Below are 23948 nucleotides of genomic sequence, written 5' to 3' on the forward strand. Positions count from 1 at the left end.
CACATAGAAATATAGTCCATCACTCCCTGCCTCAGACTTAAATTTAATTACGTTGTCATCTTGAAATACTGTCATTGTCAGAAGCCCATTTTCTGGTTATTAGATGATGCTGATGACAATAGAAATTGAGCAGAGCTGCCTGGCATTTGCTTTCTAAATACGAATGCCACAGACGTCTCAGGATGTCTGCCAGCATGGTAAACGTAATGCTGTGAAGAGATTCCTGACTTTACTCCCTCACTGTGGGCAGGGAACACAGAGGGTTTAGGGCTACCTGAAAGTCCACGCTTTCTTGAAGTAGAAAATCATGTCTCACGACTTGACAAGCCCCTTTTACTTAGGGCCAAAGCCAGAAGTTTCCCCTTATGGTCAGTCAGTGAATCATATTTACTGAGTGCTCACTGTGTGCAGAGCACTATACTAAGCACTTGTACAATAGAACAATAATCAGACTCATTCTCTGCCTACAGTGAGCTTACAGCCTAGAGGGGAAACAGACATAATATATATAAATTACAGATATGTACATAAATACTCAGCTGTAATGGGGGATGAATAAAGGAAGCAAGTCAGGGCGATGCAGAAATGAGTGGGAGAAGAGGAAAGGAGGACTTAGGAAAGACCTCTCGGAGGGGATGTGCCTTCAATAAGGCTTTGAAGGAGAGGAGAATAATTACCTGTCATATTCATTTATTCATTAAATCATATTTATTGAGCACTTCCTGGGTGCAGAGCACTTTACAAAGTGCTTGGGATAGTACAATCAACAGTACACAGTGACATTCCCTGCCCACAACGAACTTACAGTCTAGAGGAGGGAGAGAGGAGGGAAAGCCTTCCAGTCCAGAGGCAAGATGTAGGCAGTGAGATAGACTTGATTGAGGTACAGTGAGAAAGTTAGCATTAGAGGAGTGAAGTGTGTGATCCGGGTTGTAGTAGGAAAGTGGTGAGGTAGGAAGAGGCAAGGTGATTGAGTTCTTAGGTTGCGGGGCACGGGGGGCATAGACCCTTAAGGGGAGGGCAAGGGTGACATCCTGATTCCATTAGAGGGGACCTCGGGATGGGGGAGAAGCCCACCGTTAGGCTGGACAACTGGCCCACAGATCTTACCTGGTGCCTGGAAGCCTTAGGCCCTGCCAGCTCTTCTATGCAATGGCTTGGAAACGTCTCTATATTAGTGGCCTGCTTTTGTTCCCTGTGATCGCCAAGCCATAGGTTGTCAGTCACTCACATTTACTGAGCGATTACTTTGTGCAAAACACTGTACTAAGAACTTGGAAGAAAGTGAAACAGACACATTCCTTGCCCACATAAACTTACAGTCTAGAGGGAGGAGTAAATGAAGTAAAGAGTTCTTTGAGCCGAAATTGAACCAGTGACCTAAGGATGGTGATCGGTGGTCATGACTTCCGATTCTTCTGTACTCTCCCAAGCACTTGTTCATTAATTCATCCAATTGTATTTGAGTGCTTGCTGTGGGCAAAGCACTGTACTAAGCACTTGGGAGAATATAATACAACAGACACACTTCCTGCCCACAACCAGCTCACAGTTTAGTACACCACTGGTGATTGATTGAAGTATGTGGACAAATAAGGCTTTTTAGGAAACACACCTTTATTGTGAGTTTGAGTGTATCTCAAAACTGTGTTATCTGTTTAATCTTTTAAAGGGGAATACAACTGTCTTTCAGCAGTGATTTGATTATTAACTTTTAAGTGACCTGATGATGAAAGCACTACTAAGAACTAGATTCAGATGCAAGAGAATTTTCAGTTGTCAGTTTGGGTTGACTGAAAACTCATTTTGCATGCAGAATCCAGTTTGAATATCAAATCCGCCACAGAACGAAAGGCTTCTGGGTAGCACAGGTTGTCTTCATTGTCAGAACTCTGACTGGCAACTCTAGGGTCATTTTGAAGTACATTGGCATCTTTGTATTTGATCTGATCCTTAATAGACCCATTTTCCTATTACACAAGGGCAGTGCTCTGGTGAAATTTTGCTTAAGCAAACTTGTTGAAATACTCATTTTGACACCATGTTCACAAGCATAAGCATTTTTTTTAATTCATTCAAATCATTCAATAGTACTTACTGAATGCTTACTCTGTGAGGATCACTGTGCTGAGCATTTGGGAGATTACAATATAACAATAATACAACAATAATAATCAAAATAATCAAAACCCAAACAAGCTTGGGTTGTACAAAGAAGCAAGGTTTCAGCCAAAGTAAGTATGGAAGATATGTTCTTTGGCTGAAATGAATAGTCGTTAAGTTTGTGCAATGTTTTAATTTTTTTTTCCAAAACTTTCATGATTCATCTTCATATCATCCCTCTGAGCGAAAGAAAGGCGGGTATGATTATTCCCATTTTACAGATGAGGAGATTGAGGCCCAGAGAGGTTATGCCATGCCCCAAGTCACCTAACAGGTCATTGGCAGAGCTGGGATTCAATCCCAAGTCCTCTGACTCCTAGACCTAGGACCTTTCCACTGGTCCATGCTGCCCCTTCACCGTCTGCATGAATGTATTATAGGAAAGCCATATCTCCTTTGCTGTGTTTTAAAGGAAAAGAACCTAAGACCATTGAGAAGTTGCGATCAATGATTCATTCTGCTTGCCTCTCTTTATTATCATAGGTTTCTGGGGCCTGAATTAAGATATATTGGATTTAAATGTTTCTCTGCCTACAGTTCTCTTCGTTTATGTCCCAACTGGAGTGATGAATGATAGGGGACCTCTCTGCAGGTTTTATGGTTTAATGGTAAGGGGTGATGGAGAGTCCCAGCCCACCTGTTCTCTAGGGTAATCTGATGCAATTAAGACCTCTTAGTCCATTTCACTCTCCCAAGTACTTGATGACTTCTGAGAATGGATGTGTCATTATTCTTTCCAAATAAAATGTCTTGGGACAACTCTTTTTTTTTTTTAGTGGGGGGAGGAATTAAAAGCATAGGACAGTGCCTGAAAGAAGACCATTAAGTCGAGAACAGAAAATCCATATTTTTGTCATTCAAATATAATTTTTGTTAATAAAAATCAGAAACAACCTGATTGATGTATTTATCAAAACACTTGTTTCAGTTAGCTCACAGTCTTTATTAACATCAGGTTGCCTTCCTACTATCCTCTTCTCTTTACCCTCTCTTCTCCCCAGCTGATAGAAGCTTGGTTCAGTTGTCACACATATTTCCGTTCTCTTCCGTTACTCTTTGTTTCCACCATAGCCTTTGAGTACAAACTAACGCCCCTTTAGAACTCTCTTTATAAATTTCTACCAAATGGGATGCATTGCTTTTAGGTGTGCTACTTTAATTGTTCAGGGCTCCAGCTATTTTGAGTTTATTTTTGTTGGGATTTCAGTAAGCTGACATGGGCAAATGACTGAACGTTTGATTCTTTTTTTCATCCCCAAGGGGGTTCGGACACCTTTTTATGTGTGCTTTAGGTTGCAGATGTGTTTGAAAATGGATTGTCTTCAAGCTTCTTCCCCAGGGGGAGCAACTTTGGTGCTAAGATTCATGGATTGTGTTGCCTGGTGTTCCAAAATTTAAATGGAAACATCCAATGAGGCCTCTCACAGTTGTCCACACCGGGAGGCGGTTGCTTTTCCTTTCAAACTCCACCTCAAACACCTCTTTGTTCATCTTCTAGATTTCACCTTTTGTTCCTCCAGGCCTACCTACACTTACAGATATTTTGTTAAAAGATTTTTTTTTTTTCAGCCTGTGATTTCAGGTTATCAATACAAGTAGGCCCTTGGGTAACTCACTTTTCTGTGCTTCAATTCCCTCATCTGCAAAATGGGGTTCAATATTTGTTCTCCCCCTCTACTTAGAATTCAAGTCCCATGTGGGACCTGATTATCTTTTATCTACCTTAGTGCTCATTACCCCTCTCTGGGTTGCACCTGGAGAGTTTCCAGGATTCAACCAGTCTCGGTTACGGAAGGGAGAGTCAAGCAGAGGTCTACTCATTCCATTCCTAGCTTGGGCAGTGGTTAGAGAGTGGAAGGCCATCTACTATAAGTCAAAACTCACTCATGCTGGGCAGCAGTGGCATGGGGGAGAGTCGAGGACAGAGACTCAAATTTTACTGCATGGAAGGCAGCAGTGGTAAACCAATTCAGTATTTTTACCAAGAATATTCTATGGATAACACTACCAGAATGATTGCAGATGGAAAGCGGGGCATTCTGGGAGAGATGTGTCTGTGGTGTTGCTATGGGGTGGAAATAACTCTACGGCATAGGGCAAGACAAGTGGTCATTACAGTGCTTTGCATATAGTAAGCACTTAATGAAAATCATTATTGTTATTATCATTATTGTTGTGATGGTTATTATTATTACTAGGGCTTTCTTTCTCAAGTGTCCTCAAGTTTGGCGCAGTATCCAAATTTAATGTAAATATGCTTTATTGAAGACAGTAAACAACAGTAGCTCTAAGAAAAAAAAAACATGATTTTTTTTCCCTGGTAGCCCCCCAAATTTTAGAGCTTTTTTTTCCCTAAAATGTTCCAAATGTGGATTCACCTTTATCTCAAGACTGGGGAAAGTACTCATTTTTAGCATCCTTTAAATAGCTCTCCAAGCTTATGTTATAATGAGGTCATTAAGCCCGTCAAAGGGCAGGGACTGTCTCTATCTGTTACCGATTTGTACGTTCCAAGCACTTAGTACAGTGCTCTGCACATAGTAAGCGCTCAATAAATACTATTGAATGAATTTCCACTCAATGACCAGTCTCACAGGAGCAGGGAATGTGTCTGTTTATTGTTGGATTGTACTCTACCAAGCACTTAGTAGAGTGGTCTGCACACAGTAGGCACTCAGTAAATATGATTGAATGAATGAATGTTTCTCAAGGACCCAGGGATGTTTTTGATTTGGATTTGTTTGTTTTTAGTGGTCGTTTCCACCATCTAGCTAGTTAGTTCCCCACATAGTCCCTCATTCATTCAATGGTATTTATTGAGCACTTACTGCGTGCCCTGAACTAAGTGCTCATCAAACTCACCAAACTAGGAGTGAGTGAGATGGAAGTGTTGAGTTAGGTTCTGTTGTTGAAGGCAGAGCACAGATCTTGTGTGTCTCTAGCTGAGCAAACAATCTGGGCAAACTCTAAGGTCCATGTTGGTTTTATTGATCTGTTGGAAAGTATGCATTTCCTAACTATGAATCACATTGTTTTCTTCCTTCTGTTGGCAAACTTTTGGAAATGTTTACTTAGCCGGATGCCCAATTATAGGTCCAATCCTACTGAAACTCTTAATTAGGTGAAGTTAATGTCCTTGAATACCTGACAGTTAGTACAAATAAATTCTGTGGAAGAAGGTGGTACACAAGGTCTAATTACATCCAGGAAGAAATACTTCATTTTCTTCTTTCCACTGAATGCTGTTGTGTTCCTGGCTGTAAATAATGCCTGTGGAGGGAAGGGGATGAGGAGTTGGATCAGTTGGGAGTTTTCATGCAATGGTTTCATGAATTGTGGAAAAGCAGGGCCCAGTGGAAAGAACACTGGACCTGGGTTCCAATCCCAGCTCAGGCAGTTGCCTGTTCTGTGATCTTGGGCAAGTCACTTGACTTCCCTCTGCCTCAATTACCTCATCTGTAAAATGGGGATTCAATCTCTGTAGTAGTCAAGAAATACTGCTAAGATTTGCTATGAAAAGCCTGGAAAAATTCATGAAATATGCTGCTGTAACAATTGCCACAAAAATACAAATTGTCACTTCTAAGGTGTTTCCAGTAACAATATATGGATCCGAAAGCTGGACAGTGGAAAAACAGGATATAAAGAGCATTGATTCTTTAGAAATATGGTGTTGGAGAAAGCTTTTGCGAATGCCATGGTCTGCTGAAAAACAAGTGGGTTTTGGAGCAAATTAAGCCAAGGTGGTCTTTGTAGGCCGAATGACTTGACTTAGATTAGCATATTTTGGACAGATCATCAGAAGGACTAATTCTCTGGAGAAGACACTAATGCTAGGAATACCTCAGGGAAAATGTAGAAGAAGAAGACCAGCAGCTGGATGGTTAGAAACCATAACAACGGTAACGGAAGAACCATTAGCAAGGTTGCCGATTATAGCGGAAGATAGGATGCTCTGGAGAAAGTACATCCACAGAGTCTCCATGAATCAGAAACAGCTTGACGGCATTTGATAATAACAATAATATTACTAATAATCTCCTTCCTACCTAGGTTGTAAGTCCTGTATGGGTCAGGGACTGTATGTGACCCAATTGTCTAGTATCTGCCCCAGTGCCTAGAACAGCACTTGACACATAATAATAATATTGGTATTTGTTAAGCGCTTACTATGTGCAGAGCACTGTTCTAAGCACTGGGGTAGATACAGGGTAATCAGGTTGTCCCATGTGAGGCTCACCATTAATCCCCATTTTACTGATGAGGTTACTGAGGCACCAAGAAGTTAAGTGACTTGCCCACAGTCACACAGCTGACAAGTGGCAGAGCCTGGATTTGAACCCATGACCTCTGACTCCCAAGCCCAGGCTATTTCCACTGAGCCACGCTGCTTCTCTCATAAACACTTAACAAATACCACAGTTATTATTTCAATAACTGTTAGGTGATTCAACCCAAGCAATTCGCTTGAACTACACAGGATGACATCTCTGGAGAGGGGTATGTGATAGGCTGCATTACTCCAACTAATATGCCCAGATTCTTCTAGACCATAGTTTTAGGATACGTCAAATGACCATTTTGCTTTGGATGTAGTTCTGCAATTCCTGGCCAGCATGGCCTAGTGGAAAGAGTGCAGGCCTTAGGGGTCAGAGGATTTAAGCTCTAATCCTGGCTCTGCCAGCTGACTGCTCTTTGACCTTGGGCAAGTCATTTAACTTCTCCAGGGAAATAGAAGAGTTCGGAGGCTCCCTCGGCTGAGATGCTCAGAACCCAAGATTATGCCACCATTCATGAAAAACTTTCCCATATATGTATCCTTACTTTACAGTCGTCTAGCCTGAAAGCTCCTTATAGACAGGGAATGTGTCTGCTAATTTTGTTATATCGTACTCTGCCAAGTGCTTAGTACAGTGCTCTGTACATAATAAGCACCCTCTAAATACCACTGATTAATTACTTATGTTCGTTATAGTACAGGGTCAGCAGAGGTTGTCTGGATTTCTTTAGCACCAAAATAATAATAACTGTAATAATAATTGTAGTATTTAAGTGCTTACTGTGTGTCAAGCACTGCGTGAAGTGCTGGGGAACATACAAGATAAGGTCAGACATAGTCCCTGTCCCACACACAGGCCTCACAGTCAAAGTATGAAGGAGAACAGGCATTGAATCCACATTTCATAGATGAGGGACCTGAGGCACAATGAAGTGAAGTGATTTGCCCACTTAAGGTGACACAGCAGACAAGTAGCGTAGCCAGGATTAGAATCCAGGTCCTTCTGACTCCCAAGCCTGTGTTCTATCCACTAGGCCACTTTGCTCTTTCCAAATTATTGACGTTCTGTTTTGGGTTCCATTCCCTTATACTTTCTCCATCCCATCTCTTCCCATTGGCCTGTGGATCCTTTTGCCAAGTGACCTCCTGCTTCTTGGCTCTGAAGCCAAAATTCCAGCCAAATGAGGGGCTCTTGAGATCCAAAGTGCACTTCCCCCAGACAAAGTCCAGACGGTGCGCTTCGTTTTCTGGGGAAAATCTTGCCAAGTTTGCCTCCTGGGGCAGCTGTCCTGATACCAGATGGATAGGTCTCTGACTCTGGTTATGGGTGGACAATAGGGTGGATTTGATTTAAAGAGCGTTGATTTGTCTTGGTGTAATTCACGCTTTGGATCACTGCTGTTCCATCACTGTCTTTGGCATGCACCACTGTCCATTATCCGATTTGAAGACAATTCCTCCAAAGACCTCGTTCTTGGCCCTTCCTTGGCTGACTCTTGGGTTGGATTTTCATGTCTCCACTGCATTTCTTTACTAGACCTCAGATCCATGGGAGGAACGCCCAGCCTGTATCCCTAAGACATTTCTTCTTAAAATGCTCCTTTCATTTCCCTCCCTCCTGCTTCCTTGTCTTTATCTCCAGACTCCTGTTCTTGCCCAAGAGGACTCTGTCTCAAAGAACCCTCTGTTCCTGGAACATGTGGAGTGAGATTAGGGCTGAATTTTGCAAACTTCGAAGAGGCACTCATGATGATAAGAATAATAATTGTGGTATAGGTTAAGCACTTGCTATGTATCAAACACTGGATTAAACGTTGGAGTAGATAATAATGATGGCATTTGTTAAGCGCTTACTATGTGCAAAGCACTCTTCCAAGTGCTGGGGGGATACAAGGTGATCAGGTTGTCCCACGTGGGGTTCACAGTCTTGATCCCCATTTTACAGATGAGGTAACTGAGGCTCAGAGAAGTTAATTGACTTACTCAAAGTCACGCAGCTGACAAGTGGTGCAGCCAGGATTAGAACCCATTAGTTTGACTCCTAAGTCCGTGCTCTTTCCACAGAGCCACACTGCTTCTCTGTTGCTTATATCTACTTAGGTATAAGATAACCTGGGCAGATACAGTTCTGTCCTATGTGGGGCTCACAATCTAAGTAAGGAGAAGCCAGGTATTTTATGCCCATTTTACAGATGAGGAAACCGAGCCCAGAGATGGTAAAAGATGGTAAAACAATCAAGTCTTTTACTTGCCTGTGGACACACGGGAGGCAAGCGGCAGAGCTGGTAATAGAACCCAGGTCCTCTGACGCCCAGGCCCATGCCCTTTCCGCTAGGCCTCACTGCTTCTCCAGTCTTCTCTGTTGCACCACTTTCTCCCTAGCCTCCTCCCACCCCCTTGCACCCTTCTATTCTAAGCCTACCCTTGTAACTTTTTTTCCTTCAGCACAGTTGAACCTCACTGCTGCTGTTGTCACTGCCCTTCGCTCCTTCTGCTTCCTACAGTCCTCCTGCCATGCTCCCTACCACCCCCTCAATCCTCCCAGGAGTGGAGAAACTGGGAGTTGAGACTGGGGACTGGGCTGAGGAAGGATGGGGAGAGGGCAGAGAGGAGCAGTGGAAGAGATGAAGCACAGTCCCAGACTCTGCCCCCCACATCTAATCCCTTTTTCTTTTTCTGCTTGCTCTCTCAGCCCTCCCACCCAGATCCATCTCCCTAACTTTGCATCCAGGAGGTTAAGGAGGGAGATGATGGGTAGTAGTGGAAAGGATCCACAGAAATGGAGGCAGGGCAGAAAGTGGGACCAAGAAAGATGAAATTCCCAGAGGAGGAGTTCAAGGCAGGGAGGCGTGTACGAGTTTGGGGAGGGACTAGCTCTGTGTGCCTTGATCAAAAGAGAGTCTAGTACATTATATTAATTGTGGTAATTGTTAAGTGCTTACTATGTGCTAAACACTGTACTAAGCGCTGGGGTGGATACAAGCGAATCGGGTTGGATACGGTCCCTCTCCCATTTGGGGCTCATGGTTTCAATCCCCATTTTACAGATGGGGTAATTGAGACACAGAGAGGTGAAGTGACTTGCCCAAGGCAACAAAGCAGAGAAGCAGCAGAGCCAGGATTAGACCTCTGAGATTCCTACAGCAGTGAAATTACTCCTCTATTTAGACATTGTTCCGAGGCCTGGGATTCCCCATCTCTCCAAATTTCTGGGGATTTGTGGGGTTATTGATCTATCAACTGATCAAACAATCAAGATTACTTATTGGACGTTCATCTTCTAGACTGTAAACTTGTCGTGGGCAGGAAAAGTGTCTTCCAACTCTGTTATAATGTGCTCTCCTAAGCACTTAGTCCAGTATTCCACAGTATTGAAGCGTTTAATAAATTTGATTTTTTTTCTTTAAATGGTATTTGTCAAGCACTTACTATGAGTCAGGAACTGTACCAAGTGCTGGGATAAATGCAAGGTAAGTAGGTTGGACACAGTCCCTATCCCACATGGGGTTCTAGTCTTAATCCCCATTTTACAGATGGGACAACTAAGTAAATTACACAGTACTGAGTAAGCACACAGTAAGCACTCAGTAAATACGATGGAATTGAACTGAGGCACAGAGAATAATAATAATAATAATTAGGGTCTTTAAGAGCTTACTATGTGCCGAGAACTGTTCTAAGTAAGCATGAGAATAGATACAAGATAATCAGGTTGTCCCACAGAGGGCTCATAGTTTTAATCCCCATTTTACAGATGAGGTAACTGAGGCACAGAGAAGTTAAGTGCCTTGCCCAAGGTCACACAGCAGACTGGTGGCAGAACTGGGTTTAGTACCCATGTCTTCTGACTCCCAAGCCTGTGCTTTTTCCACTAAGCCACTCTGCTTCCGAAGTGAAGTGAGTTACCCAGGGCCATCACCCAGCAGCCAAGCACCAGAGTGGGATTAGAACCCTGTCCCAGATTCATGCTATATCCACTAGGCTATACTGGACCCAAGAATATTCCAGATTCCTCCTAGGACAGTGCTTTAGTAGTGCTTCTTATCTGTAGGGTGTTTTGGGAAGTTTTCTAACAAGTCAAAAAGGACTTTGTAGGTATTTGGATGAGGTTTATGGGAATCACTCAGGACGTGATTTTTTATCACAGAGCAGACAAGTGGCAGAGCCAACATCAGAACCTAGTTCCTTCTGACACCCAGGCCTCTACTCTACCCACTAGGCCCGGTAGCTACTCTAATATGGAATCTCCTACCTCATGTGGCATATGATCAGAACTAGATTTACTATTCAATGGTGATGCATCTTTTTGTTTTTATCACATATTAAATTCAATTCCCATTAATCTAGTTTTAACAAAAAAAAATCTGTTAATCTCATTACAACTTCAGAAATCTGGTGTTTGAAATAAAAGGTGTTCCTGATTTTCATCCCCCCTGGTGAATAATGAAGATATTAATTAGGAAAAGACAATCGATATTTATTGACAGCACACTCTGTGCAGGGCACTGTATCAAGCGCTTGGGGAATTAGAGTATAATAGAATTGATAGACACGATCCCTGCCCACAGAGAGTTTACAGTCTAATGGATAAGATTTTCTTAAATTTAGACCAGATGTTTATTCAGATAATTGGGCCTAAGTTCAAATATTGTAGCCCCACTCTAGGCTGTAAGCTCACTGTGGGCAGGGAATGTCTGTTTATTGTTATATTGTACTCTCCCAAGTGCTCAGTACAGTGCTCTGCATACAGTTAGCACCCAATAAATGCCATTGACTGATTTACATGGCAGATTGAATTAGCAAGCCCAGGACTGAGGAGTTGAGCAGTTTTGTACACTCTCCTTTTAGTTAGAAGAACCTGAAAATGAGTTTTCAGCTGGCTGATTTTTTCCACATGGCTTATTCAGACACTAGTACTTCAAGTTTTTCAGAAACTTCCTCATTCTTGTGCACTTTTGGGATTTGCAGGAGTAGATTCTTTAGAAATGTAGGCAGAAAGAAGGATTCAAGATTTAACTTTCATTCAAAAAAATTGCTGAAATAATCATTTTTAGTTTTAGCAACTATTTTCAGTTACTAGAGAGCAACATAGACTAGAAGTCCTTTTGATCCCCTCTAGACTGTAAGCTTGTTGAGGACAGGGAACTTATCTGCTAGCTGCTGTACTCTCCCAAGTGCTTAGTGCAGTGCTCTGCCCATCATTTTTTATTATTAAGTGCCATCGAGTCGTTCCGGTTCATAGAGACTACATGGATACACTTTCTCCAGGATGTCCTGTCCTCTGTCATAATTCACAAGCTTTTTAACGGTTCTTCCATTATCATTGTTATGCTCACTACCCATCTAACTGCTGGTCTGCCTCTTCCACATTTTCCCTGGACTTTTCCTAGCATTAGTGTCTTCTCCAGTGAATCAGTCCTCCTGATGATGTGTCCAAAATATGGGAATCTAAGTCGAGTTATTTGGACTTCCAAAGATCACCTTGGTTTAATTTGCTTTAAAATCTGTCTGTTTTTCAGGCAGCCATGGTATTCACAAAAGCCTTCTCCAACACCACATTTCAAAAGAATTGATGTTCTTTCTATCCTGTTATTTCACTGCCCATATTTCAGACCCATACATTGTCATTGGAAACACCATAGAGTTGACAATTTGTATTTTTGTGGCAATTGCTATATCCGCACATTTCATGACTTTTCCCAGGCTCTCCATAGCAAGTCTTTCTAACATTACTCTTCGGCATACTTCTTGGCTACTAGTTCCTTTATTATTGATTATCGGTCCCAGGAGAGAAAAATTGTCAACAATTTCAGTCTTTTCTCCATCCAATATAAATGTGTTTAAACTTCAAGTAGGCATGATCTTTTTTTTTTGACATTCAAATATAGGCCCATCTTTTTGCTCCGTTCCTTAACTTTTAATAATTAGCCCTTCAGTTCTTCACTTTCTGCTAGCAGGGTTGAATGTAGTATGTAGCTCGTAGTATGCGCCTGCACATAGTAAGCACTCAGTTAAATATCATTGATTGACTGATTGATCTGGGCCTGTCTTCACCTTTTATATCAAGATCCCAAACAATCATTACGGTGCTCTGCAAATAGTAAATGGCTATTTCAGAGCTCTGCAGAAAGAGAATATTCAATTGTTTTGATCATGCAATTGAATGAATAAATGCATGCAATAGGAAGGAATTCCGAATGGGGTGAATCTGTGCTGTACCCCATAATCTGACTGCTCCCACTGAATGATGGGAAAGTTGAGTCAATACTTTCAGAAGTGGATTATATTCACAGAGAATCTCAGAAGTGCACCTCTCTCTAAATGTTATGGTAATTTCCAGAATTGGCCAATTAGCAGAAGATGCAGACAGAAAGGGCTTCACATGCAGGTGGTTGTGTTTTGTTTGTGTATGTGTGTTCAATTTGTGCAGCTGTGAATTTTCTTTTTTTTTAGGGACTAAACTGATAAAAATAAAATTTGTAGAAAAAATATTATATTTAGATTCATCATGGGTGCCAGTTTCAACTTGGAACAATTTTGAGAGGACGAATTACAAATCCCAGTGAAACACATTTATAACCCAAAGGCTGACAGAATGATAATGCCAGGATTTGTTCCAATAAAAAAGCTTTTTAAAAAATGGATCTGGCACACATTGAAAATGGGGAACTAATGTTTAGTAATTGTTTTGAGCAGAGTTTGAGCCCCTTGTTCTATCCTCGGAAATTTGGAGTTTGATGGACTTGACTGATTGACCTATCTCTACCGTTGGTCTTAACAGTGTCTGAAATTAACTTGCAAATTGGCTTTCAAATGGGAACAGAAAACCTTATGCAAATGGCTGTGTGGTCACTGCCTCTAGCATACCGATGGCAGCACTGAATAAACAATGTTGCAGAAGGCAACGCAGCCAACTTAACCCGATAACGGGAGTTTGGCGGAACTCTCCAGAGAATGTCGGCATCCATAACCGTGTTAGGGTTAAACCAAACCGTCACTTTAAAGGATGGGATCGAAAAGACACAAAAAAGCTAGTGTTTCATTCTTGCTCATCATTTAAAGACGGTGCAAGTTAACACTAAGAAATTTCAGTGGAGCGGTTGTTTTCTCCTCCACTTTCTAAAGGTCTGCGCACAGCATATTCAAGAAAAATGGTTAATATCTAAAGGAAGCTCATGGTTCAGCAACTATTTCTGTAATACACTGCCACCTGGATGCTTAAGCAGGGCCTTCCTTTCCCAGTGCACTGGGAACAGTCTGCCTGTAGTAGATATTGTGCTTAGCTTGCTGCAAAAAAGGCTCATTTTGTTGGATCTGCCATGCTGCAAGCAGGTGTTAACCAGTGAGCGAGATTGCATTTGAAATAGTAAAGTCAGAGAACAGCTCAAAAGGGAATGCTGGTTTAGAATTACCTAACTCTCATAAAGAGTGTTACATTGCTATCTTTACTGGCAGCTAGACTGGGCCCCTTAACTATAGTTCATGGACAGTTGCTAGTAAGGTCACTGATATGTCGATAGCTTAGAACCCTCCTTTGATATTTAGTCCAAGCGCCTGAGATCTGAGCATTAAACACCCTTTTCCCCCCCTCTGATTGTCTTAAACTAAACAGATCATTACTTAACCTCAACTGAAATTTGTCCCCTCAACCTCTTAGTGATTTACATGGCATTCTGTCCTGAAATCACTAAAAAACACAAGCCGGGTAAGGCTTTGCTCAACATTCTTAAAGGAAGGGGGTGTTTTAGCCTAAGAGTTGCCCTGTTGGGGAAGCAATTTAGTGTAATCTAATTTTCCTGAAGGGACACCAATAAGGTTAGAAGGGTAGCATATTTCTATTTCCAATTCTGTGTAATCAATCGATCATATTTATTAAGCATTTACTGTGCGCAGAGCACTGTACTAAGCACTTGGTGGGGCACAGAATATCTAGTATGACTGGTTCTGTAAGACATTGTATTCTCACTGTGAGTTTTGTCGAGATTGTGCTTAGGGAATTAGGCATCGCTCACTCGAAAACACAAGCCCGTTTGGATATGGTAAAAATAATTCATTCAGTCATTCATGAGGCCTTCCCAGACTAAGCCCCCCTTTTCCTCTGCTCCCCTTCCCCTCCCCACTGCCCTGATCGGCTCCCTTTACTCTACCTCCCTCCCCATCATGCAGCACTTGTGCATATATATGTACATATTTATAATTATAATTTTATTCATTTTTATTAATGATGCGTATGCAGCTATCATTCTATTTATTTAAAATGAAGCTACTGATGCCTGTTTACTTGTTTTGATGTCTGTCTCCCCCCTTCTAGACTGTGAGCCCATCGTGGGCAGGGAATAATGTTTATGCTCCTGCTAGACTGTAAACTTCCTGAAGGCAGGGATCAGGTATACCAACTCTATTGTATTGTCCTCTCCCAAAAGCTTAATACAGTGCTCTGCACACAGTTAGCACTCAATAAATATCATTGAATGACTGACTGGATTGCAGAAATGGATGTTCCCTGAGTGAGGTTCTGTGAGAACTACAAAATTTCCTTGAACAAGGATTTTCTGAACACACAACTCCAGTGTTTGGATAAGATGTGACATATTCAAGGCACTGGAACCCTTATTCCAAACCCATCTGTGCAGCAATAATCTGTCACGGAAAAAATGTGGTGGGGAGTATGATGAATCCATAGATCTCTGCAGCCACCTTGTACTTGGGAAGATTGTCTCCTTTGGTGCCAAAATTTTGAAAATGAAGGACATACCTATATTTTGTGCTCTCTCTCTCTCTCTCTCTCTCTATCTATATCTTGTATATATATGAAGCAGCATAGCCTAATGGAAAGAGCACAGGGCTGGAAGTCAGGAGACCAGGGTTCTAATCCTGGCTCTGCCAGTTACCACCTGTGTGACCTTGGGCAAGTCACAGTAAGCACTCTGTCACTATGACTGATTGCTTTGAATCATTTAAGTTCTCTGCCTCAGTTCCCTCACCTGTAAAATGAGGATTCATTGCCTGTTCTCCCTCTACCAGTCCCAGGTGGGGAGAATAGTGGTCTGTCCTATATGAAGGGGGAGGGAGGTTCAGGCCAGAGGAAGATGTGGACCAGGGGTCGGAGGCGAGACAGACGACGTGGAGATGCAGTGAGTAGGTTACCATTAACTGAGTGGAGTGGGTTGAGTGGTAGTAGGAAATCAGAGAGATAAGATAAAGGTGGGGGCAAGATGACAGAGTTAAAGCCAATGGTTAGGAGCTTCTGTTTGACGCAGAGGTGGATGGACAGCCTTTGGAGGTTTTTGAAAGTGAGGAAATGTGGACTGCCTTGATTCTATTTATTCTTGATTCTATTTGTTGCTATTGTTCTTGTCTGTCCATCTCCCCCGATTAGACTGTAAGCCCATCAAAGGGCAGGGACTGTCTCTATCTGTTACCGATTTATACACTCCAGGTGCTTAGTACAGTGCTCTGCACATAGTAAGCGCTCAATAAATGCTATTGAATGAATGGATTTGCGGGGAGAGACAGGAGGCAGAGAGGTCAGCGAGGAGGCTGATGCAGTACTCAAGGTGGGATTTGATAAGTGCTTGGATCAGCATAATAGCAGTTGGGATGAAGATCCCCGCAATCTGGACAACAGGCATTAGAGTTCCCATTCCCTATCCAATGCCACATGCATGTACACAGAGAACGCTTCTGACACCACACCGCTTTCTAGCTGGTTGCACACTGTTGGAAAAACATTCCACATTTCTGTCATCGCATCCTATCCAAAATGCCTAGTGACAAAAACGTGTTCTGGCAGGACTGATCAATTGGTAGTATGTTCAGGCTTCCTTTAAATGAAAACCCAGCTTAATTGGGTTTGACTAAAGAAAATCATGTCCTTCCCAAATGGGAATGGAAATGAGCAGATGTACAAAACGAAGCTTGAAATTAATCTTGCCCCCTCCCCCTTCACCATCGTTTTATGATAATATTCAAAGTGACAGAATAGGGAAAAAAATGGCATGCAAACTTGAGGGACAATTTCAGTCGACCAGACGGATCACTGGGATAGTGTAGTGGGGACTCATGCATTATTGAGTAAGTCAATTGCAATTATTTCTTTTTTAACGACCGCTTAAAGTCGATGTGCCTTCTCCTTAAGGTCAGCCTAACCTTTGGCTTATGTGTTGCATCATTTTGCAAACTGAGGAGCCTTTGAGTTCAAAACAACTCATCGTTTTGTCCCTGTTCCCTTAGTGCTGAATGTGGCCTTTTATTTGAACCATGCTAATCCACTGTGCACTGTAAAAGAGTGCTGTTGACTGATTGCCTGAGAGTAAAAATGCTTTCTGTTATCCCCTCCCTTAGTCAGCCCAGCCTGCACATCACGCATGGCCTTACAAACAGTTAGGGGTTTAGTCTGAACTGATCGATATGCTCAGAACCCTTTATTTAGAGAGATCGATACACTGTAATGAAGTCTGTGCTCCAATTCCCTGCTAAGGATCACTACGGGGAGAGAAGAAGGATCTGTTTTTCTGTTATAAAGCACAATAAAAATTATACTTGAAGTTTTTCCCTATTATACTTTTTTGGTCCCATTTAATTGATTTGGACAAATAACAAGTATATATACTATAAACACAGTAACTCTGTACACACCACCACCCAACACACGTATCCACCGACGTATCCACACACCCATATCCACACACACACCCCTGTAGTGGCAGCTTTATGACCTTATAATGGTATTTATTAAGCCCTTACTATGTGTCAGGCATTGTGCTAAACTCTGGGGTGGGTACTTGGGTTCTAATCCCATCTCTGCCTCTTGTCAGCTGTGTGACCTTGGGCAAGTCACTTAACTTCTCTGTGCCTCAGTTACCTCATCTGTAAAATGGGGGTGAAGACTGAGAGCCCTACGTGGGACAGCCTGATTACCTTGTATCTACCCCAGAGCTTAGAACAGTGCTTGGCACATAGTAAGCACTAAACAAAATACCAACATTATTACAAGCAAATTGGACATAGCCCCAGTCCCACGTGGGGCTCAGAGTCTCAATCCCCATTTTCCAGATGAGGGAACTGAGGCATAGAGAAGTGAAGTGACTTGACCAAGGACAAGTGGCAGAGCTGGGATTAGAACCCATGACCTTGATTCCCAGGCCCATGCTCTACCCACTACACCATGCTGCTTCTTGACCTTCATGTGATAGTTCATTGTGACCATAGATTGTGAGAGCCTAGATTCAAGTAAAGCCATTGGAAGACATGTGCTTGAAAAAAAAGGAGAAGGAAAGGCATCAAAAGAGCATCGTGTCAATTAACAGGTCTGGTTTGAACATGGGAGTTGAATGTTACTGGCAGATATTTAATTAAATCCAACACATAGCGATCGGTGGCAGATCGCTCTCTGGTGGGCACCATACTTATGGATACTAAATCAGACCGGCCTTCCACAGTGTCAGCGTGTGGTCGCTCATGTACCCCAGAATATGGTGAGCCTCTCTGTGTTTCGAGCAGTTCCTAGATTGTGCATTAGGATCGAGGCAGATGGATGCGGGAACTGGTTTCGCTGTCATTTCACTGGCATCTTTTGAGTTGAGAATCTTGGTCTTTTTGAATTTAAAAGGACAGGTATGCCTGTGAATGTGTTCTTCAGTTTTAAACATGTTTAGGGTACCAGGGGTCATTACTACATAGCATAGTTGAAAGAGCAGGGGCCGTCCCTACAATATGTATGTAAATATTCTTATGCTCTATGATTTCCCCTGTCTCTAATCTATTTTAATGTCTGTGTCTTCCCGGGGACCGTAAGCCCCTTGTGAGCACAGACTGTGCCTAACAACTCTGTTTGTATTTTCCCAAGCACTTAGTGTAGTGTCCTGCACAAAGTGTGCACTCAGTAAGTACCACGGGTTGATTGCCTGGGAGACGGGTGACCTGGTTATAGTCTCAGCTTTACTGCTTGTCTGCCACGTGATCTGGGATAAGTCACTTCATTTCCCTGGAGTTCTGTTTCTGGCTTATAGTATTTCTGCCCTCTCTGTTGTAGTGTACTCTCCCGAGTGCATAGTACAGTGCTCTGCACACAGTAAGTGCTCAATAAATTATGATAATATGCCTACTCTCCTTCCTGCTTAGATGGTGAGGACAGGGACTGTGTCTGAACTGATTCTCTTTTATCTACCCCCAGTGTTTAGTACAGTGCTTGCCACAGAGTAAGCACTTAATACATGCCATCGTTAGCATGACATTAGGTGAATCAATAAGTTCAGAGATGAACATCACCAGTTGGTTGTTTTTTATTCACTATAGAATTAGTAACACATTTCAGCCTTTGTTGTTGGGACCATCCCTGTTGGAATCCTTTCCGAATTTTGCTTGGTTTTGAAAAATATGTGGAACTTCCCAATATGTGATGATGTGGAATTCATACCAACTATTGGAGAAGTCAATGCAGGACCCAGTGCCATACAAATAGAAAAAGCCCCCAAACCCAATAGCCTACCTGCTTAAGTCTTCATACATGGAAGGGACAGCCCCTTAAACACCTGCATAAACCCTTCCTCAACATAAGAACCATCGAGGAAATGCCACAGGATCTCAAAGATGCCCCCATTGTCACCATCTTCAAGAAGAGTGACGACAGTTCCAATCACAGCAATTATCACTGTGTCCCATCGCTTTGCAGACGAGATCCTCACCAGTGTCCTAGACTGCCTGCTTAAGAAATATCATCAACTGGTCTCTTCTGGAGTCATGATGAGCTCCAGACCTCAGTGGACATGATATTTTTGCTGCAGAAGTGCAGAGAATGGCATTAGTACGTTACAGTTTTCATAAACGTCACCAAGCATCGGCACATCTGGGCTCTGGAAATGCTGAAGCAAATTTGGCTGCCCTAAAGCTCATCGAGATCTTGAGATTGCTTCGGGTGGCTTGGATGTCTGGGATGGAGACCATCCATTCCCCGTGGCCAGTGGAGGAAAGCATGGACGTATAGTTCATGTTCCACCTGGTCAACCTGTCTATGGCAGCCACGGTGGAGAACACAAAAGACCCGGATTGAGGTATTAGAATGGGCTTTTGCTCACTTGGGAAACTCAGTTTCAACAGTCGTAGGGAACCATCCCAAATCTTGGAAACAGTCACTGAAGAACTACTTTGCACAGGTGGCTGTGCTCAGGAACAATAAGAATAATTAATGACTGTGGTATTTGTTAAGCGCTTACTATGTGCCGAACACTGTTGAGTTAGATAGAATTTGCACAAGAACATGCAATTGATTCTAAACCTCTTCGCTGAATCAACCAGGAGCTACAGGCTATAGAGAAACAGCGTGGCTCAGTGGAAAGAGCCCGGGTTTGGGGGTCAGAGGTCATGGGTTCGAATCCCAGCTCTGCCACTTGTCAGCTGTGTGGCCTTGGGCAAGTCACTTCACTTCTCTGTGCCTCAGTTACCTCATCTGTAAAATGGGGATTAACTGTGAGCCTCACGTGGGACAACCTCATTACCCTGTATCTACCACAGCGCTTAGAACAGTGCTCTGCACATAGTAAGCACTTAACAAATACCAACATTATTATTATTATTATTATTACAGGCTGATGATCAAGCTAGAGAAATCTGAAGGACAGTGCTTGGCACACAGTAAATGCTCAATAAATACAATTGATTGATTGATTTAAGGGATGCATCAGCCTGTACCAGAGGGGGCCTCCCTTCTGCATTGCCTGTGCATGCAGACCTGCACCCCTTAATCAATTATTAATAGTTTCTGATCACTTACTATGAGCAGAGCACTGTACTAACCACTTGGGAAGTGCGATACAACAGGTTTAAGTACCTGATAGTCACTGCTAGCACCCCAGCAGTTATGTACATATCATTGTAAGTGGCTTGGGGCAGGGACTGTATTCATTCTATTCAATTATACACTTCCATCTGTGACCTTTGGACAGTTGATATTCACCCCATGCCCAGCCCCACAGCATTTAAATACAAAGTTTAAAATATACCTTATAAATTATTTATATGTTACTTATAAATCCCCTTCAGACCGGAAGCCCCTTGTGGGCAGGGCATGTCCGTTTATTGTTATATTCTAGTCTCCCAAGTGCTTAGTACAGTGCTCTGCACACAGTAAGCACTCAATAAGTAGGATTGAATGAATGAATATTTATTTACTCATAGTAATGTCTGTCTTCCCCTCTTGACTGTAAATTTGTTTTGGGCAGGAAAGGTGTCTGCTAATTCTGTTGTAATGTGATAATAATAATAATAATAATGTTGGTATTTGTTAAGCGCTTACTATGTGCCGAGCACTGTTCTAAGCACTGGGGTAGACACAGGGGAATCAGGTTGTCCCACGTGGGGCTCACAGTCTTAATCCCCATTTTACAGATGAGGGAACTGAGGCAGAGAGAAGTTAAGCGACTTGCCCAAAGTCACACAGCTGACAAGTGGCCGAGCCAGGATTTGAACCCATGACCTCTGACTCCAAAGCCCGTGCTCTTTCCACTGAGCCACGCTGCTTCTCAGTTGTTGCTTATGACAGTGCTCTCCACATAGTAAGGGCTCGATAAATACGTGTGATTATACTGCAGTGTTCCTGAGTGGGCTGTGTACACAGTAAGCGCTCAATCAGTACCATTAATTGTTTGACAGCAACGCGAAAAAAGTTTAGACAGTGTAACCAAGAGTAGTGACTATACTAATGTTCAGTGCATCAGTGGTATTTATTTAGCTCTTACAATGTGCAGAGCACTGAACTAACTGCTTGGGAGAGCAAACTACAGCAGACTTGGTAGACATGTTCCCTGCCCACAATCAGCTTACAATCTAGAAGGGAAGAGGGATTTCCCATCCATTCAAACTTCACAATTCTGATGAAAATGAATGCTGGGTTTTCATTTGTTCAAGATTTCAGAAGATCCATGGGATTCATTCATTCATTCAATAGTATTTATTGAGCACTTACTATGTGCAGAGCACTATACTAAGCGCTTGGAATGTACAATTCGGCAACAGATAGAAACAATCCCTGCCTATTGACGGGCTTACAGTCTAATCGGGGGACACAGACGGACAAAAACAAGACAACTTAATCACGATAAATAGAATCAAGGGGATGTGCACCTCATTAGCAAAATAAATAGGGTAATAAAAATATATACAAATGAGCACAATGCTGAGGGGAAGGGAAGGGAGAAGGGGAGGAGCAAAGGGAAAGGGGGGAAAGGGGGCTTAGCTGAGGGGAGGTGAAGGGGGAGGGATCAGATGTCTGGGATCTGGAGTCTTATTTGAAATGAAAAAGCATCATGGCCTAGTGGATAACACGGGCCTGGGAGTCAGAAAGACCTGAGTTCTGATCCCGGCTCTGCCATTTTTTTAATAGTATTTGTTAAATGTTTACTTTGTGTCAAACACTATTCTAAGCACTGGGGTAGATTCAAGTGGTTGGACACTGTCCCTGTCCCGCATGGGACTCACAGTTTAAGTAGCAGGGAGAACAAGGGTAATGAGACATGGAGAAGTAAAGTGACACACCCAAGGTCATACAGCAAGCATTTGATTGAGCCAGAAATAGAACCTACATCCTCTGACTCCCAAGCCTGTGCTCTTTCCAGTAGGCCACGCAACTTCTCTTACCACTGCAAACCCCAGAGAAAGCCAAAGAGCAAATGGGCCCTTCCAATTCATTAAAAGGCGGGTGTTTGTTGAAGCAACATGGTGAGTCCTGGTATGCTGGATGTGCAGCTGCACAATCTGAACCCAGAACCATTAGTGATTCTCATAGAGGTTTCCTTGAATTTCTCTACTTGTCCTTGTCTCATAATGAGCTACCACCCATCGCAATGCCTTTGGGCAAAGTCCAGTGCCAAAAGGACAAGCTGACAGCTGTGCCCAAAGGATTTTTCTCTGTGCAATACATTGTAGTGATTGTCAGTCATTTTAATTTTCTAAGTGGGAAAGCGTTTTCCTTGGTCAGAACAAAAATGATTGGGTATATGACTGCAGTGTGTCTTTTTCTTCTGGCCTGGAGGACGGGTGGGGTGGCTCATATTTTCTTTAACAATATGTTTTTACTTCTATGTTTAGAATTCTTATTGGGATGGATGTGGTCCCTAAAGAGCTGTATGTTTGGTCGCTATGTAGGGACATGGAGCTTCTTTTATTTTTGGTGTGAGTCTTCATTTCTTTTGTTCTATCTTTTATCCATGGGCCAAATCCTGACTCTTTAATGCATTTAAAATATGGTTGTACGCTTGTACCATACTTAATATGCAGGCTGGAGCACTACTTATGATGTGAATTTATTTTACATTTTGCTTTCGTGGGTATGGACTGCTTTTTCACTTTCTGGTGGTTGTTAAGGATCATTTGTGTTTCAAACTCATTTTTAACAAACCATTTTTTCATTTTTACAAGTAGCATTTTTCTTTCCTGATTTTTACCAAAATTCTGTATTAATCCAGCCCAGAAGGCAGAGAAGACAGAAGTTCATCCAGCACAGAAAAGCCTCTTGCAGGGAAGACAGAAAGAGAGATCTCATTACAAAAATACAGCTTCTCAAGTGTATTTATGGACACAGTGGGGATTGTAGGAGGGTGACTCCTAGGTCAGCACTAATGGAATGCCAACCTCTTCAGGAGAAAGCACCTCACTGAATCCTTGAAGTTGGGGTTATTAGACTGGGAAGTCTTCAAGGAGGGGAGGTTTGAGTTGATTTTTTTTTTAAGTATAGGAAGGATGAGGCCTTGGCAGATTGAAATAGAGATTCTCAATCTTGGAGTAGTGATGATAATGATGGTATTTGTTAATTATTTACTACAAGCCCAGCACTGTACTAAGCAGCAAGATAGATACAAGATACCTGGGTCTCACACAGCCCCTGTCCAACATGGGGCTCACATTCTAAGCATGTATCCCATTCCAGACCGGAAAACTGTACAAGAGCTTCGGAGAGGGGATAAAGAGGAAATGTTCTCTTGTCTGGAAAAGGAGGGCTATGATGGAAGATGTTAAACCTAGAACAGTTCTAGAGGCAGAGGGACATCGAGTGAATGAGATGGTGCTGATGGTAAGGAAGATGAAGAAGAGTGGGGTCATTGTTGGGTTTAGAGAATGGGGGTTGGTATGTTGAGTAAGCCGGATACCTGGCGATCATTTAAGAAGCAGTGTGGCTAGTGGGTAGAGCATGGGCCTGGGAGTCAGAAGGACCTGTGTTCTAATCCTGGCTCTGCCGCTTGTCAGCTGTGTGACCTTGGGCAAGTCACTTCACTTCTCTGGGTCTCAATTCCCTCATCTGTAAAATGGGAAATAAGACTACAATCCCCAAATGGAACAGGTACTGCGTCCAACCTGATTAGCTTGTCTCTATCTCAGCAGTTAGAATAGTGCCTGGCTCATAGTAATTGCTTGACAAGTACAATTAAAAAAAAAAGTGGATTAAAGGAAGGAGAGGGTGGAGGTTAATAAGTCAGTTCTCAAATTTTGATTGAGCTCCTTGGGTTCTTGACTC

The 23948-nt window shown here is 42.6% G+C and overlaps 1 protein-coding gene and 1 non-coding gene across 2 annotated transcripts in view; both read left to right on the forward strand.

Moving 5' to 3' along the window:
* The window catches only part of CDH2 (cadherin 2), a 208080-nt gene that overhangs the window by 21275 nt on the left and 162857 nt on the right, over positions 1-23948 (forward strand). The window lies entirely within an intron of this gene.
* MIR1339 (microRNA mir-1339) lies at positions 1728-1834 on the forward strand. Its single transcript, NR_034658.1, has one exon. It is a non-coding gene; the product is annotated as a microRNA mir-1339 (primary transcript).

This window comes from Ornithorhynchus anatinus, chromosome 7 (genome assembly GCF_004115215.2).
Source record: "Ornithorhynchus anatinus isolate Pmale09 chromosome 7, mOrnAna1.pri.v4, whole genome shotgun sequence".
Taxonomy (NCBI): Eukaryota; Metazoa; Chordata; class Mammalia; order Monotremata; family Ornithorhynchidae; genus Ornithorhynchus; species Ornithorhynchus anatinus.